This window comes from Cydia pomonella, chromosome 22, assembly GCF_033807575.1.
Source record: "Cydia pomonella isolate Wapato2018A chromosome 22, ilCydPomo1, whole genome shotgun sequence".
NCBI classification, from domain to species: Eukaryota; Metazoa; Arthropoda; class Insecta; order Lepidoptera; family Tortricidae; genus Cydia; species Cydia pomonella.
The window spans coordinates 11,613,207-11,632,966 of NC_084724.1; the positions used below are offsets into that span (position 1 = coordinate 11,613,207).

At 35.0% G+C, this 19,760-nt stretch overlaps 1 protein-coding gene across 4 annotated transcripts in view; it reads left to right on the top strand.

The window, feature by feature from the left end:
- The window catches only part of LOC133530285 (mastermind-like protein 2), a 28,330-nt gene that overhangs the window by 661 nt on the left and 7,909 nt on the right, over positions 1-19,760 (top strand). The window lies entirely within an intron of this gene.

Sequence of the window (19,760 nt, forward strand, 5' to 3'; positions counted from 1 at the left end):
TAGGTAGCTTTATACATACATACATACAGTCTTAAATGTTTTTTTTTCAATAATTCTAATATTTAACTAAATTGTAAATATTTATTTACTTGAAATACAGAAAAATGTGAATAATGGTACAATACAAACTTAAACTAATAAAAAACTAAAAATCTATATCTAAAGAGGGCCCCTGGGGCATAGTGCCAAAGATACTGGCAGCATTTCCTCGCTGAATCGCAACGCTTATTCGTATTGGTTGACGTTACAGGGGACAAAAGAGCTGGCAGCTTCCTCGCTCAACTAAATTGTTAGTTAATCAATTGAAAGCAAATGCTTTCAAAAGTGCAACTCTTGAATTCAAATTTTAATATAGATACCTAAATATGCATACCTATGATTTAAATTGTACTACTTATTGACCGAGCGTTAGCGAAGGTCTTTGTTTCAGCCTGGGCAAAAATGCTTTCGTATGTCCGGATGTTTTCTTCTACACTTCGCAATTCTGAACCGATTCTCGTGAAATGTTGTGAGCATGTTCGATGATTAAATAGTAACTTTGTCGATTCAGTTTTTGGAAATTTTACAAAATGGTGAACAGCTCACGGCCACTAGTTTATTTAGGCTAATCTATAAGGGTTCCGTTTTTTGCCATTTGGCTACGGAACCCTAAAAACCGACCAATTTATTATTTATAATGAAAATGCTTACACAGCAACTACTATTTCTTGTAAATAAAGGTTAATAACCCACTACAGTTCTAACGGACACACAAGTTTTCTGTCCTGTGGACAATAGTTAACAGCTCGTGGGCATGTAGGTAATCATTTTATGATACTTATCCAAATAAAAGGAGTACCTTCTCATGTAGATAAAGGTTAAATATGAAAATTAACCTCTATAGCCCTTAACAGGAAAGACGTGAACACAGTTTTCTATTTGACCCACCTGCAAATCTCGGTACTCAACAATATTGATTTATGAGCGTATCGAGAATGCAATTACAAATGACAATTACGTATGAATGTGTCTTCGGCAAGTACCCTGAGAATGAAGACAACGAGGCCATGAGACCGCGCCTCAGTTTTTACTGCCGGATTGTACTGAATCGATCCACGGATAATCATCACAATTATACTCTAGTTCGTATTTTCTTTTTCTACAGAAATTATAACAAACTAATAAAACAAGTTTTTTTTTTTTTATACAAGCTTTTATCGCTGACTTTTCTTTCAACAGGCAACTAGTACTCATTGAGTTCTGGCAAACCCAAGCACATTTGGGTTGCAAACTTCTTCCACCTCCTGTGTCCATCATCAGATCAGCTCGATGGTACCATAATATTTCATTGTCGCCCAACTTACATCAGTATGGGAAGTGGGTCTTATTTAGCTTGCAAGATTTGACTCGAACAATACATCTATTTCTTTATTTACAAGTTAAATATAAGCTTGTAATTAAGTATAGTTATTGTTTCCTGCTACCCAAAGGTTGTCTGGAAGAGATCGCTTTTTAGCGATAAGACCGCCTGTTGTTACCTAATTGTAATTTGTATTCTGTTTGAATTTTCATTTTCAATATGTGGTGTACAATAAAGAATATTTATTATTATCGAAATTATTAGGCTGGTAATCAGCTACATTTACGGGTTATTCACCAATTATTATTATTCTAGTTTTACAATGACAGATTTTATTCTCTAACCAACCAAAGACCTATAAGGAACCTTACGTTCCATCAAGTTTAAGTAGTTTTATTCAATTTGGCGGATTTTAAACTTTAGGTAAATTTTAGATTGCCTAGATTTATTTGAGTCAATAATATATGAAAACTTCTGTCAACTACGCATTATCTTACTATATATGTGTAAGTATAAATATATATATATATTGTATTATATTATATTGTATATTTATTAGTATATTAGGTATTGTTTTAATAGTTATATAAGTAGTACGTGTGTTTGTGTTTAATAGTCTCCATATTTAGCTCCTTGCACTACCTGTTGACTTTTGTATGAGTTCTAAATTTCCTGATACCTAAAGGTTGACTGGAAGAGATCGCTTTTTAGCGATAAGACCGCCTATTGTTACCTGGTTCTATTTTCCTTTAAAATTCATTTGTAGTTTTACATGTATGTAAAATGTATAATTGTTGGTGCAATAAAGAATATTTACTTACTTAATGTTGCAATTTTTATGCAATTTGATTGCGTCGCTGCGCTGACTTGTCAAAATTCTAATTTTTAATGCATAGCTTCTAATAAGTATTTACAGATTAAACTTAGTTAGTCTTTAAAAACGATTTTTCCCTATTAAGATACGAGTGACACAGAAAACTTTTGAAAATGAAAACTTTAATTAATTATAGATAAAAAAAATATCTTTCTAAGACCATATCTTTTATTTTGTATCTAAATCGTTAGTGATGTTCTCGAGATCCTATTTAGAAATATATATGTACTTATATGTAATTGTTGCACGTTTATCTAATGGTCAGTATCCGATAAATGTCAGCCGTTTTCCCCTAGCCATCAGAACCGTTTATAAGTCGTATGTCTATGCACTCTCTCAGTGACATACGTCTTTTCTTAAAACTGAGGTGATGGGGTCATTACCATAGTGCAGTCAACACGCACGGGGTATAACCACTTACGATTTCATTGAAGATTCACTACCGATTATAGAGAATTATCGAGACTCTTAGAAAGTGAGATTTAAAATCATGATTATTAGGCATCTATCTTCATTATTAGCATCTTCTTGGTTACATTATCGCATCTTTAGGTATCCTAATGCTACTTAGTTTTTTAACGTTGTTTGGACTTCCGAGTGAGATTTTATGTTAAATTTTTCGCGCACATGATGGAAAATTATCCCATTGAGTAAACAGAAACAAATCTATATGGACTACCCGCGTCGCCCACATGCCAATCGGTAGTTAACGATTGCCAAGTTGGCTAAGCAGGCAGAACAGACCAATAAACTCGACTCGAAACTTTGTTATTATTTACTAATGATTAGGTACATCGTTCGTGGTATAATAACACGATAGGTAACAAATATCGTACTATATTCATAAGCAAGACACCTCAGTCATAGGTTACATCATATTTCAAACTTACCCCTTACTTTGCTTCGAGGGTTAAAAATAATTTTCGGGACGTGACGTATGCATTTGCGTTAAGTCTCATTTTATTTAGAAACAGCGCGCCAAGCGGAACGTTTTGGAAACTCTAAATCCCATACAAAATGAGACTTAACGCAAACGCGTACGTCACATTACGCCATCGAATAAATTTACACTAGGGGTACTGACATGCTCGCTGACTTCATAAAAGAATATCGTATCGCGATATGTGGATTCCTAATCTTAACTGCACAATGCCTCACCACTTGCTCAATCAAAATGGTCATTAATAACATAATTGTGTAGTCTCCATTGGACAAAAGTTCTGAGTTGCTTCATCGCATCACAACAATATAAATTGACTGTTAGATATTTAGGAAATATTGTTGGTAGAACGGAAACCTTGGTACTCGTGAATAATGAAGGGGAAAGGTGGCCAAAGGAACTCTTCGATGAAAAACACTTCGATCTTGGGCTCATTTAGAAGGGTCTCGAGAAGGAACTGATAGACTAAAATTAAAGAGAGAGAAAATAACTTTTTAAATGTAGAAGAGAGGTTTGTGGTTCTTCAGCAGTTTTCGAGATTGACTAAATAATATACATAGGTATTGACATATATATTATTGGGTATAGGGATTGATATATATAGGTATTGACGACCGGTTTGGCCTAATGGGTAGTGACCCTGCCTACGAAGCTGATGGTCCCGGGTTCAAATCCTGGTAAGGGCATTTATTCGTGTGATGAGCATGGATATTTGTTCCTGAGTCATAGATGTTTTCTATGTATTTTAGTATTTATATATTATATATATCGTTGTCTAAGTACCATCAACACAAGCCTTAATGAGCTTACTGTGGGACTTAGTCAATTTGTGTAATAATGTCCTATAATATTTATATTTATTTATTTATTTATTATTTATATATAAATTATAGTATTTTATATAATCGTGATATAATAGAGAGATTGAAAAACTTGATTATAACAGTTTTTAAATGAAAAATATTTTGACAATATAAAAGGTAATCACGGTCCATATCCCGATCGATTTAAGTCTAGTGAAGCTTGATTATATCACTATTGTATACAATACTTTTTCTACGAGTCATATAAAATAATACTTTTTTACTATGAAACCTAAATAATTAATGAAAATGGGCAAGTATCTCAGTAGACAAAAATGAGTACAAAAGACATAAACGCGCGAAGTCCCCCGCCCGCTCGTCCCCCGTTTAGTCTTTTCTATGAGAGCGCGAGAAAAAAAATTACCAATTACGTGGCGGCACGTATATGGTATTTTTTTTATAATTGACTAAAAGCACAGCATATCGAAATTAATATTATAGTTGAGTTGGAAGCCCATACATGAAATTATAGTTTGGTATACGAAATCTTAATAAACCACTACAATCGACGAGTAGAAAAATAGATAAATACTAATCGAAAGTGTTTTATTATGTATCACGGTTGACCCAATAACTAGGCCTTCACAATACAAACAAATGAAGTAAACATTAGGTTTATTCGAATATCATTAGCTCAAATCATCGTGACGATCATTACGCAATTTGTACCATTATCATCATACGACAGATCATCATAAATTCATCTCGTGACGACCATTCAATAAAAGAACTTGACACTATCGAAATAAGGTCCGAATTGTAATAGATCGCATTGAAAGAAAGATATATGACGGATGATAATCGTAAATTAAGTTTCTTTATAACAATGCGTATTTTATTGCTATTAAATGTCCAATTTGCATGCTTTGGGAAGGTCACTTATAATTTACAATGGATTATGACAAGGTAAGTCAATATGCGGAAACTGACAACCTAATTAACGAAAATTTAATTAAGCACTACAACAATTAAAATTTTAGAAATAATTGGCTATTATATCTAACATCTTAGGGTCGTATTGTAGGAAGGTACTTCGTCTAAAATGTCGTTACGTCGTTATTGTCGTCTATACGTCCATACAAAAAGAGAAAATGTTATTCCACTTCTAAATATTTTCTATTCTCCAAAAATTTTGAAACTAAAACTAGGTTTATAGGTCTTCGTTTTTTTTCAAAATTTGCAATTTTATTTTTATTATAAAAAAAACGAAACCAATAAACCTACAATATATTATGCTGAAGCGATCGACATCAAAATCAAAGTGATTTGTAAAGATTTAGTTAGTTTCTCCCAAAGTGTAATTTCATAGAAAAAATACCGTTATTTCGCTAGGATAGCAAAGCTATTCTTCCCTCTTAATAATTTACAGCTATTCTGCACATTTTTAATTTTTGTTGCTATTGTCCAGCACAAACATATGCACTATGTGCGGCTAAGGAGTGATCGAGCGATCTTTATTTTATTATTAGAAGATTAATCAGAGTGTATAATATATCTGTAGGTATATACCGTGGTTTTCTTTAAAGCAGCCATATTTCCTCTTTGCAGTTAGATGTCAATCAAAACAGTAAACTGCAGAGATAACTCCCCTGCATAAAAACTTGTTTACTTAGGGGTTACTTATCTCTGCAGCTTACTCTACAATAATAGAAACAACCTCGGCACACGCGGAGCTTCCTTCCGAGTGTCATAAGTCCAGGTGAAATCGAAAGGCGGCGGGCCGGGGCGAGGGTCAGCGAAAGTGAACCTGGAACCCACCGTGCTGATCCGTGATGCACTATGCAATTTATAATGGTTTAATGTGCATCGAAGGACGTGCTATGCCGTAAAACTGGTCTGTCGCGTGTTTGAAACGAGTTAAATGAGATGTATTTTATGATTTGCCGGAATTATTTCCGACTTCTAAGTAGGTAAGGTAAACGTCCTAGTGTGTGATAGACTAAGTCTAATAGTTAATAGCCAGTCACCTCTATTGCTTGAAGTGAATAAAGTTGGCAACTACTAGCCATTGGGACATTAGATTTTCTAAAGTTGTATGTGTTTTTCCCCTACTTACTTTGATAAGCTTTTTTTATAAGTGTTATGCTGGAATATTGTCTGTTTTTTTTTCAAATATTAGTTCCAGGTTTAGTTAGGCAGGGCAGGTAGAAACTTATTAAGCACTATATTACGTCAAATCACTATATGATGACGTTATACAACTGATCCGACAATGGAGATTGAACGATCAAACTTTGTAAAACAATAATATAACTTCACCAACAATATTTTATATTTTTATTACACTTTAATGCGAAGCGGTGATGGCCGAGTGGATATGAAGTCCGACTTTTAGTCCGGAGGTCGCAGGTTCAAATCCTAGCTCGTACCAATGAATACGTCGGAACTTATATACGAAATCATTGCGAAGAAGCGTGGCGACTATAGCCAAAATCCCTCTCGCGCATGAGAGGAGGCCTGTGCCCAGCAGTGGGACGGATATAGGCTGAAGTATAGACTAGGAGGAGAAATATAAAACATTGGATTTGAATGAATTAGTTACATTTTAATTAACACTACTACTTGCTTCCACCGACTTCTTGTAGGATAGATGGTTTTATGGAGTGTCGATACAAACCCGACAGGGTTTCACGGCACTTTTCTGTTTAGTTCAATGTAAGATATTTTATAGAATTAATAAAAAAAAAAAAATAGTGTTTTTCCAAGTGTAAACACGTACCTACAGAGTATGTACAATCGCTATCAGATATATCGGAGCGGCCAAGGTGCTCAAATATATCTGAACACGCACTCTACCGCCTTAACTATAAAGGCAAGTTCAGATATTTGTGAGCACTTTGGCCGCTCAGATATATCTGATGGCGACTGTACCTATACAACTTTTATGCAAATTGTGATGTTGTGTTTGGCGCTTAAGGTTGTCTGGAAGAGATCGCTTTTTAGCGATAAGACCGCCTGTTGTTACCTGGTTCTATTTTCCTTTAAAATTCATTTGTAGTTTTACATGTATGTAAAATGTATAATTGTTGGTGCAATAAAGAATATTTACTTACTTACTTACTTACTTAATTTAGTGATAGGATTGGCCCGAGGCTTGTTAATGATATATGTGTGTGACTGTAATGATGCTTTTGATGTCTCTATGCGGTACCCTATGGCATTTCGTGCGCGCTAACACTCTCAGCTTTTACATCTGACATTTTGTTTAAGGGTCGTGTGTAGGAATACTTTCCATTATGACATTAATATTTATTTATTGTTGTCGATGACATAAGGTATTCGAAGGGTCTATATTGTTTCCCATAAAGTTAAAGTCATAATGTACTGTTTGTCCGCATTTTCGTTAGTCATAATTTACTTTTTCTCAGAAACGCGTAACTTATCAAGATTGCCATAAAACAAACCTAACCTAACCTATCTAAAGGATAATCTTACGAAAATCCTGAGAAGGTAGCGGTTTCATAATTATTACTAATTATAATCTGACAATAATTACATTGTGACTTTCAATAATTATGTCAAACAAAGGGATCCGGTATTCGAAAGACATTGTAGATATTTGCTCTGGATCGTTTTTAAAAGTCATTATTTACAGGTTTTTTGGTGTTGGGCTGCTTTTTGCAGCAGTTATTCAAGTAACTTTAAGTATTGGGTCAAATTTTCACCATAGCAACATAGACCCCTAACTAGACTTATCTTCAAAGGTTAGTTGACTATTCGACACACAGCAGAAATTAAGTTTCTCTAAGAAACATCACGTCTGTAAAATGAAATTACATCGGTCAATTTTATACGGAGAGGTAACCTCAGCGCTAATTTATTTAATATTAATCTTGCATATACAAGCGATGCAGCACACACATAATGGCATTAGCTTGCATAATTACATATCCTTATTCCCAATAGACCACCCAAGTACCAGAAACAAACAGCTTGCGAAATCACAAACAACTTGAAATCAGTCCAATCGAATAATTAGGTTAAACAACCACTAATCTAAGATGCTCTTGCGTCGCTCATGCAATTGTGGGCTGTTATTGGCTTAGCTTACCAATCATAATTATACTGGACTAGTATATATCTGGTCTCCAATTGCATATTCTATTTACGAAGCTTCAGACCAAATTATACTAGGAAACCGGTAAAATGTAGGCAATAGGTAATGACTCGCACGACAAACAATTTGACTTCAGATCTTCCATATCGTAATAAGTCTAAACATAACATAAGGTGACATAATGTTTGCGTGCACAATGTGATATATTATGTTATGGTTACTCTTCCTTATGATTCAATGTGCTGACAACTGCACTGACCACTTTATCTCGTTGCTGTAACGTTGAAGTACGAATGGTTAGTGAAGTGTGTCGACGATGATACAGCTTGTCTAATTTTAAATGATCTTCTAGTTCTTGTGAAGTCCGAAATTGCGCTATCAGAAGATATTATGAAGTTTATTTATTTTAAATACGTAGGTATCTAATATATTTTTTGATCTAAGTGAAGTTTTTTCCTGTAAGTACTTTCTAGTTTTCCATAGAATAAATAAATTAATTAGGTATCTTGGGTAAGCTAGCTTTAGCAATGTGCCAAAGACAATTTTCAAAAATTGCAAAGTTCCCATGAAATGTAAGCAGTATTTTTTCCTGCACGTTTATTACCAAACCTTACAGTTAGTTTCAAGTTTGATGACAGTTGATATAGACGTCAATGAGTGACGTAAATATTGAGTAAAAAATCTTCATCTGATCGGGAACTTTCTGAGTGGAAGCTTGCATGAGAATTTACTCATGAAAGCTTCCAGAAATTTTGGATATTTTGAGAATGTTGCGCAATTTGGACATTGCTAGGACACAAATAATAAAAATAAAAATATAATAGGGACATTCTTACACAAATTGACTAACTCCCACAGTAAGACCAAGAAGTCTTGTGTTGTGGGTACTCAGACAACGTTATATATAATATACAAATACTAAAATACATAGTAAACTTCCATGACTCAGGAGCTCAGACTGTGCGCATCACACAAATAAAATGACTCGAACCCAGGACCATCGGCTTCATAGGCAGGGTCACTACCCACTAGGTCAGACCGGTCGTCAAATAATAATCTTATACCTTTAAACGCGCAATTCTTGTATATTTATATATATATTTCGAGGATCTAGGAAACGGTTCTAACGATTTCGATAAAAAAAATTATATGGAGATTTTGGGGGCGAAAAATTGATCTAGCTAGGTCTTATCTCAGGGAAAACGCGCATTTTTGAGTTTTTATATGTTTTCCGATCAAAGCTCGGTTTCCGAGATATTAATATATAAAATAACGCCATCTAAAAATTCAGTTAAGCTTTTAGTCTTATGAAATACGAGATCCGAAGTACTAGTAGTTATTAGCTGTAGTTGGTATACATTAAATTCACTTACCTACTTAGTTTGACCATGGCTTAACTCCGAAATCTTTGTCTTTGGGCAACGACAATAGACAATAAGTCTTCAATTGTACTAATTTAGTCAACAACTATAACCCATGACCATTTAGTTCTCAAAGTCTAAAAAATAACCTTTGACCTTTCGCAGCTATTGTTACGTGGAAAGTTGCATCATAATCGGACAAGCTTATTTTTAGATCATAATCGCTTGTCGGATGAAGGTAACAATTATACATCTTGTTTAACCGTAACCCAGATTATAGTTCAGACGTTTATGCCACATTTATTTAATTGTACACGATTTTGTTTGTAATTATAGGTACATAAAGCTGCATTTAATAGTATTTAATACAATCGTGGTATAATGGAGAGCTTTTCAGTCGAGTACCTAGCTAGAAGGGTCAAACACAAAACCGTGTTCACGTCTTTCCTGTAGACATACCCAAAAGTTAAGGGCTATAAAGGTAAAATTTCTTATTTAACCCTAATCCACATTAAAAGATATTCCTTTTATTTGGATAAATATGATAAAATCATTACCTTCATGCCCACAAGCTGTTAACTACTGTCCACAGGAGAGAAAACTTGCGGTTTTGTCAGAACTGTACAGTTTTGTGTTTGACCCAGAAAGCTTGCTAAGTGGCATGCTGGCATGTAAAGCTACATTATTTTTTTATGAGTCAACTAAAATAATACTTTTTTTATTATATAACGTAAATAATGAAACATAATTACGTATCGTAATTAAAGGATAGAATAAAAGACGTCAAAGAGTTTTCTTTTCATTAAAAAGACGGGCGGCACAGTTGATTAGAATTAAATGCATTACTTCATATCTTGAAACCATTTAAAGCATAATCATTAGCTAAATATGATCTCACAATCATTCATGTAAATGCTTGTTATCTTCATTGACCAACCGCAGCGCCGAGTTCAAAATTACCGGTTTCAAAACGTCAAATTTGTAACAATGGCGGATCCTTTTCCCAGATTTTGCATAACGTCTGTGAATGCTCGTGCACATTAATTGTATTTTCTTATCTTTATATCTCACTTCGTTCAATAGAGTTATGACAACGAGCTGGTTAAAGGAGGGTAATGTGTTTCTGCCAATCGAGGAGTTAATCAAAGTTTTTACTGGTTAAAGAAGTTGATTGATTCGTGTGAGTTCATAGTTCTCATATAACTCTGCGTATGACCGAAATGTTTTCATATCATTGTCGTAGATGTTTAGTTCTTTAACCAGTTATTGTTGTAGTAAAAATAATACAGGCTGTTTTTTTTTTGTCACTTGCAATAATTTACGGGGTGAATATAGGTTGGTGGCCTAGCGGTAAGAGCATGCGACTTGCAATCCGGAGGTCGCGGGTTCAAACCTCGGTTCGCACCAATGAGTTTTTCGGAACTTATGTACGAAATATCATTTGATATTTACCAATCGCTTTTCGGTGAAGGAAAACATCGTAAGGAAACCGGACTAATCCCAATAAGGACTAGTTTACCCTCTATTATGTTAAAAGGTCAAATGGCAGTCGATTTCGTAAAAACTTGTGCCTACGCCAATTCTCGGGATTTGTTGCCCAGCGGAGTGGAAGCCTGGGGCTCCATGAGCTGTGGCAAAATGTCGGAATAACGCGAGGAAGAAAATGTTAGGACAAAAGTCTGATTCACGTCTCAGCCTTCTACATTATACAATTCACACTATAATTTAACAAAAACCCCAATCACTCATAAATCAAACTTAATATCTTATTATATCAGAATTCTGTTGAGCATTGCAGCGCTCCAAATAATTTACCTACATGCAGTTGTTCTAATATTCTTTCAAATGTCGTACAGACAATAGAATGTTATTGTCACATACGACCTTTCGACGTTTCATGGTAGCATACACACGCGATGGTATCGGGAGCAAAAAGTGTTCACACGCATACAATATGGTAGTATAAACACTTTGCATATACTGCTAAAGTTAAAGGGCATATATTATTTCCTAATTATTAAGCGAAAGTACTTATAATGTGTGTGTGTTAGTCAAAGCTTGGCTCCTGACTGGGCTCTCTGGTCAATCATGTCGTTAGATTAGTGGAAATTAAGGCAGTTTTAAATAATCAGTCGCGTTTAAAAATCCCTTACAACTTTACTTAATTAATTAATACATAAATAAAATAACTAAACTACTTATATTATAAAATCTAAAATAAACTTATAATTAAAAAATGCACCCCCGGTCGTCACTATGTGTTATGGTGCCCAGAAGACTGGCAGCATTACCCCTTTGGATGACCAGACTTATTGTCTGGCCGAAGCAGCTGCCAGCCCTTTGGTCTCCAGAGGCATCCACAAGGCGCTGGGATATCTATTTAAACAGAGATTTCGCGCTTGGTCCTCACGGTCCCAGCATTTCGACGCTAAACGACGCAAATATGTAGCCCTCGCCGAGGACAGCATATTTGCGCTTTCAATATGAAATATGCTGTTTCGTCCAAAAAAAATAGGTCGTAGCGCGTCTTGCTTGTATGAACATATTGAGCGCCAATCGCCTTAAAGTTACTTTTTACATGAACCGATACAAACATTGAAATTATATTCGGTGTGTTGTTCAATCAAAATTGAATAGTACCTATTTCGTCATGTCATAATCTCCATAAATCCATGTTGATGCGTTTCCAATTTTATTTAGCCCTTCAAAACTTACGCATTAAGGTCTTTCATTCATTCCGAACGTAACTAAAGTGACGCAATAGTTAGATTCTAATGCTTTTTGAGGCCACGATGGAGTCATTTGCAGTGACTTTGTATGTATTGACACGAGCTTTCTGAGAACGCTTGACATATTAACCATACGCAATAAGGAGGCTCATAATATGTTTAGTGGCCTTTTGCATGGATTTTTGATTACGTATTGGAAGATTTTTGAACTCTCTTTCGGTACATGGGATATGTATATATAGGTATTTTCGGAGGTCGAATTATTTTGATGTGTAAAGTTAATAAATCCCTGCACACAGCTTTAACCTTTTGAACACCATGCCTATCGTACGCGGCGCGTAATCGTGAACCTTTTAGGTACGCATGAAGGTTGATATTGGGCTGTAGCCGCGCGCGTCATATGACGTCTTGGGCGGTCAAAAGGTTAATGCAGGGCAGCTCGTGTAGCCAACTCCGTAGCGAACAAAACGCAACTGTCATTGTCGCACTACTTAATATGGAAGAGAGATAGAGAGAGATGACTACGCTATACGCTATGGAGCGTTACCGATTGGCATGTGGGCTACGTGGGTGGGGTGGTTCTTTTTGAGTTACATGTAGATATCGCTAAATAATTACCGATCCATAATTATAGCTAGTTTGAATAGACGCTATACCTATAATACCTATTAATTACAAATGTATAGGGCTACGATCCACGCTCTTGTTCGTATCTGGTTCAGCAGGTCTCCATTGCGGTTCAGCGAGGAAACGATTTGACCGACGACCAAGGGGACCTTTGAGCCAGGTAGGATTTAGTTTTATAGATTGTACTTTAAATTTTATTTTATTTATATTTCATTTTAATGTGACACGTTTTATTTTATGTAGGTACGATATTTGCAACACATCCAAAAATGTTACTCTTAAATTATACACCGTGGGCTTGAGTAACTCCAAAGATATTAACCGCGCATTCCTGAGGTCGTAAGGGGCAAAAAATGTTATATGACTTTTGGTCACATTGAAATAATCACCATTCTTCTATGGGTAGATACATAACCGCAGTGTCCTCACACTTGCAAATATATGCTAATATTGAACGGTATATTACCCGCCGCTGATGTTATTTTTATGACGTTAATATTCCTACCAAGTACGAATACTCCGCGTCCCAATTGAGAAATAATCAATAGTTTTATGTTAATGCTTGCCCAAGCGGATCCATGTGTAACTCCGGTAAAAACTATATTTAGGGAAGATGACTTAGAAGTTATGGGCTATGTTCAGCAAAATGGTACCGTAAGCTTAAGTGGGACCGTTGCAAGTTGACAAATAGCAAAATCTAAAGCCGACCACTAACAGTCCGCCGGACGATAACGGCCGGTCAATAGATCGGAACTGTCAAATTTTTGTTCTAACTGACTGGGCGATATCGTCCGGCGGCCTGTTAATCAGTGGTCGGCTTAAGATACGATTTATAACATCAATCTGACGTTGTTTCAATGTATCTCGGTTGCCCAATTCAAGGTTCTCTTTGGTTAGTCACTATAAACTATAAATAACACCTATATATACATATTTAATTTCATAACAATTTTATAACCAATTAATTTAGCATTTATTCATGAAATCACGTAACGTAAGATACAATGATATGTGTATTGGTAAACCACTTTACCTCACCGATTCAACGACCTAAAGTTATAAACTAAACAATGAATAAAACAGTCACATGGCGCCTTTTTATAGTCTTTACCGATAGTAATTAGTCGTACCTGCAAGCGATACGGTGAGAAAAATACGTCACTTAACTGATACAGAAAATTGCTTTAATTAAAAACGACACGACAGGATCCACGAATTTACTGCATTCACCTCCATATATTGAGGGCACAACAAACTATGAAGTAATAAATTTCATATTTGTACAAGTTTTTATGCATAAAATAAGTCGTGTCAACGTTCTTCTGTGTTATCAAAACATGTGTTTCATAAAGTACGCACGAAAATAATAATATTAGGTACTTTGCTAATCCGCGAAAAGATGACATTCTAGTCAATCATTGCCAACCCGTTATACTTACTTGTGTATTTTTATTTTTACATGCAATTAATGTTGCAATGCAGTTTTTATTGCCAACTGTACTTCGAATAGTCATCAACTACTCATCAAAACGAATGTAACGAGCTGACAAGACTCGATGAAGTCGTGTTTATTTATTAGAGTTTATATGACCAGTGTAATGGTTATAGTCCTATTGCCACCGAGGTTATGAAGCTATACACTATGCCTCTAATATTCTAGATTTTAGTACCTACAACTTGCATGATTTGACCTAAATAACCTAGTGGCTCTGTGGGCTGTTGATCTCGCGAGCAAACTTAAAATTGAATAAATGTATGGCTCCGCGATATTGAATAATTTACAAAAACTGAATCGACAACAAACTATTTAATTATCGAACCTGCTCACCAAATTTCACGAGAATTGGTTGATAATTGCGAAAATTGTAGTGGAGAACATCCAGACATAAGAAAACATTTTTGCCCAAGCTACCTAGATTTAGTTTCGCTAACGCTCGGTCAACTCACAAACATTGAAATTTCATTAAATGCTCCTAAAAACCAACCAAAAATCATCTTGCCGTTTGGCTTAATGCTAGAAGCGCCAAAAAGACAGACTACAAAAATAACCCTTCTTTTTCAAGTGTTTTTGTTACATCACGAAACGCAGGTACTTAAAATAGTGTACCGAATAAAATATGTGCTATGCTAATATAAGTCAGCGAAGCATCTCACCTAACACCAAGCAATTAAACACATAACATACTTCTTCCGGCGCACACATCGTTTAACCTCCAAATTGTATGCCACATTCGTTTATGCTAAATTTATAGCCATTAATTGCCCGTTAAAAATACCAGTGATGCTGCGGTTACATTGCAACAGTAATTGGGTGCAGAGAAGTTAAATAATTACTATTTTAAGACAAACTTACGTCACTTTTATAATAAATTATGATTTCTTTTGGTTTTATAATCTTCGTTAAAATTTAATGCTCACTTTGCATTTTTTTGATGCGTTCATTTGAAAGTTGAAAACACATATTAGGTACATAAGCTCCGGGTACTTATTAGAAAAAATCACATAAATGCCAAGTCCATACTCTGACTTGACTCTTAGGCATTTAGAATTTTCAGCATTTATTTACATTCCTATGTCGATATTGATATCATCAAACTCGAAAAGGTTAGTATCAAACTTTAAATATATAAAATATTTTGTGGTAACAATTTGTAGATCCTTCCCTACCCACTGTTCACTGATTTTGTTGTCTTTGATTTGAACTTACCTTATTTATACTTAGATAACTAATTATTGTTTTATTATTGTTTGTATAGGTAATAGGTAATTAAACAATCTCAAAGTATTATACTAAAGGGGTTTCTTACGCGTTGTGCGCGTAATAAACTTTGTTTTGTTTAACAACCAAACATACGTTGTAGTTTTTATTTAGATTTAAGTTTTAGTTAAGTGCTTTGTAAGTGAGTACACACTCGCTTTACTTACTTATAATTTATTTCTGTATTAGCTAAATTTCTCTGAAGTGAAATGTATAATTTCTTTGAGAAAAATAAAGTTCTATAAACCTAAAAAGCCCTCACTAGCGTCTTTTGAGCGTCGGCGTCTAGTCAGCGTTATGGAAAATGGCGTCGCTACGCAGTTGCGCCAACGTTGCAACGTTCAGCAGCCATAGAGTTGACTAGACGCTGACGCTCGGGAGACGCTATCGCCAGTGTGGGGTGACTCTTAAGAAACTATAAATCTTATGCAGATATGACGGATCAATTTAGCACAGACTATTCACATTTCCTCACACAGCGTATTAAGAAATGCGACCACAATCGACATCGCATAAGAATCGCGCGTATCGATCGATCACGATCATTGTTCGATCGATTACATCATGTCTTGGTGCTTGGATGAGTCTTATATTTGGGTCAGTTGACAGGTGCAATCAACGGATGATAGTTATAAAATAAAACATTTTTGACGTAGCTTTCTTTCTTTCACAATGGTCGATGAGCTTCCAACCATCTGATGATGTCGTCTATTCATATCTAGGTCTCCTTGGGACACATATTTTTGTCTTTCGGAATGATTATTTCCGAAAATATACAGTATACACTTAATCAAAATCACTTTATTCGTTTTGAAAGGCCTATCCAATAACACATAGGTCCAAAAAAAAACATTTTATCGGCATAACTTAGGTATTTAATAGAATCAGGCTTTATTTTACGGAAATGCATATTAATTAAAACAAAAATATTACTTACTTATTATTCCGTAGATGCCACTAGCGACTAGGCCAGCACTAACGATCACAGAGCAAAGCCGCGGAAGGACAGACGGACAGATAGACAGAAATGGTAAAACTAAAAGGGCTCCTAGTTGACTACGGAACGCTAAAAGTTGTTTGTGCTGTTTGCGATGATCAGGACCATATTTATAGTTCACCAGTTAAATTCAATGCCTAAATGCGAATGTCTATTGGATCACTATCGGCTCAGTTCCCAGACTGTTGGCAGTAACGAGCACCTCGTGACTTATTTGGCGATGCGCCGGAGAAAGCAGGATTTATACACTATTTCACGAACGGCACCATCCGACATCCGTTTTCACCAAAACGGGACACTGATAATAAATTCCAATAAATTGATTTTAAATTGGAATGTTAAATGCAAAATGTCATGCATGAACCAAGCTTTCAATTGAGAAAAGGCTTTGCGTCTTGAAAGCTTGTATTACTTGTGATACCGTAATATGGTGATTGACAAGAAACGTGTAATATTTCCGCTTGAACTTTTTTTGATAAAAGTACGATTAGACATTTCGCCCATTACATTGCCTCTTTACACAAAATTCCTATTTAAAAACGACTCCAATATACAGGTGAGCAAATAAAAATATTACATTTAGTTTTTAAATTTTAACTATATTAAGTACAAAGATTATTAAGTATTGTTTTAAAAATATATTATTCTGGGTTGGCAAATATATGCGGAACATTAAGGTCTGATATATTTCAACTCTAATAGCAGGCAAATGTAAGCAAGCGAGTAAGGCATAGCAATTTTCAGCATATTTTCGCACATTTTCGGCGATATCTTAGTAAATTTGTCGGTCGTCGGTTTTAACTGTTTAAATTTCATCAGCTTGTTAACGTAGACACGTAATTTTAGATACCCCACAAAAATAAGTCTGCAGCTGCAAAATTTGGGGAATTTGGATGCCAATCATTGTCACTTTTTCTCGAAATTAATCGAGCAAACAACGTGTTTTAAACACAAAATTTGAGAAAAAATTGCTTGTTGCTAGAGGTAGACATTTGGCAGAAATTGTGTTCCGTATATAATTGCCAACCGTATTGAATAATATATTTATGAAACCCCGGGTCGAACCAATGAGTTTTTCGGAACTTATGTACGAAATATCATTTGATATTTACCAATCGCTTTTCGGTGAAGGAAAACATCGTGAGGAAACCGGACTAATCCCAATAAGGCCTAGTTTACCATCTGGGTTGGAAGGTCAGATGGCAGTCGCTTTCGTAAAAACTAGTGCCTACGCCAATTCTAGGGATTAGTTGTCAAGCGGACCCCAGGCTCCCATGAGCCGAGCAAAATGCCGGGACAACGCGAGGAAGAAGGAAAGCACTTAATTTAATTAAAATTTAAAAACAAAGTGTATCACTCTTATTTGCCAAACCTGGATAAATATGACCATCAAAGGAATATCTTAGTGTCTCTCATGTAAAATATGCACTCTGCTACTTTCTTTCTGCAACGCTTAGGTAATCCAGCCCTCTTAACCTAAACTGATAAACCTCTAACTTTATGCTTAAACAACCGAAAGTGTTCCCAATAGCTTGGTAAAACCCACACACCAAAGCGGTTTTACTATGCACGTTACAAAGGAAACAAATATATAACTCGAATATTACATTGTTATTCGCTAAGTGTTAAGTAAAACATGTGCATGCTTCTAACAATGCGCTTTCCATCATTAGAGTTTCCTAGGATCTGCAAACAGAAGTAAAGTGAGCAGTAGATAAATTGTAAAATCATGTGTTCAAGACTGATGATTACATAAATATGTCGGTCTCATTACCTGAGGTCTCACGGCACATTAATAAATAAAAAAACATTTCGTTTGATCTACACCCGCTTCAGGGAGCTACAGATAAATTACCTAGATTTGTATAAAGACTATATACAACAGTTACTTAACTTATTTCTGATTCCGACTGCAGGTACAGTCTGCTAAACTATTCGCTTAGCACCCCTGCATATTTATGCTGAGCTATTACTTCTATTCGATAATTACTTTAGATTAAAACATATTATTATTAAGGTAGGGCACTCAAGGTCTATTAACACATTGCTTATTATTACTTTATTTTTTGTATAAGACTGTTTGTTGCCTAAATAAATTTAAAAAAAATATTTAATTATTAAGTTATTCTTATCTTATCTATTAGTTTTGCTGCCTGTACCTAAGAATTAGAGCTTCTTCTGTAAATGTTGACGCTATTTTAGAATACAATATACTTATAAATAACTAGCAATTACCAGTAAAATTGAGAGTACTCACAACGAAAATAAACGTGGGTTGCCTTTGACCCGCAGTTTCATAGTTTAACTACTATTACCAGTAACCGTTATTATGTAATGAATACAAAATACTAACGCATTTGGTACGTTTATGTAATTATAGATCGTGCCATTCACGAAGACGCGTGCCTTGACTGGTAATGTCATGTTATTAAAGGTTAGATTTGACAAATCTGCGCGTCATCGTGGATGACACGAACTATATTGGATGACTAGCACCTATTTACACGTATGACCGGTCTTCTTTTGGAGGTATAAGTATACACATACATTACATACATACACATATGTCCACAAGCATTAAGGTCAATACGCCACTTATTAACTTAAGTAAATGCTATTTAATGCAGAAGATTTTAATGCCCAATATTTTATATATGTAGGTAATTATCTAACAAGCTGTCTACATGGTATAAAACTGCTATAGGTATAATATTAAACTGACATTTTAAAATCAATGAATATTAGTACCGATACCTACACTACCTACATTTAATTAAGGACTTATAAATCACACGGAAATCCGTCATCAGATAATTTAAAATATATTTAAAATGACACTTGAACCTGTCCGTATGCAGTGTCTCAACTTTGACATTTTATTACACAACATAACAGAGGTCACCGCAAACCCAAAACTATTCAAAACAATGTAACATTCGCAACGCGGTGCGTCTCCAAAACGTCACAACGATTTTTCTCTGATTAGCAATTATCAATTTTCTTCGCTTGGATATAAAGCTTAAGTTAGCCTTCTGTTATACGGCTATTTTAGCACGTTTCATGGTCGTATTCGTGCTAGATTTCTGTGAACTTATATAAACCTTCATAGTTTAACTCAAGATCGACTTTGGCTCACAATGATTTTGTTACTTTTAGAAGTGATTGTTGTATGTGAAATTAACATTCTCTATTCATGGATGGTAACAGGTATAAGA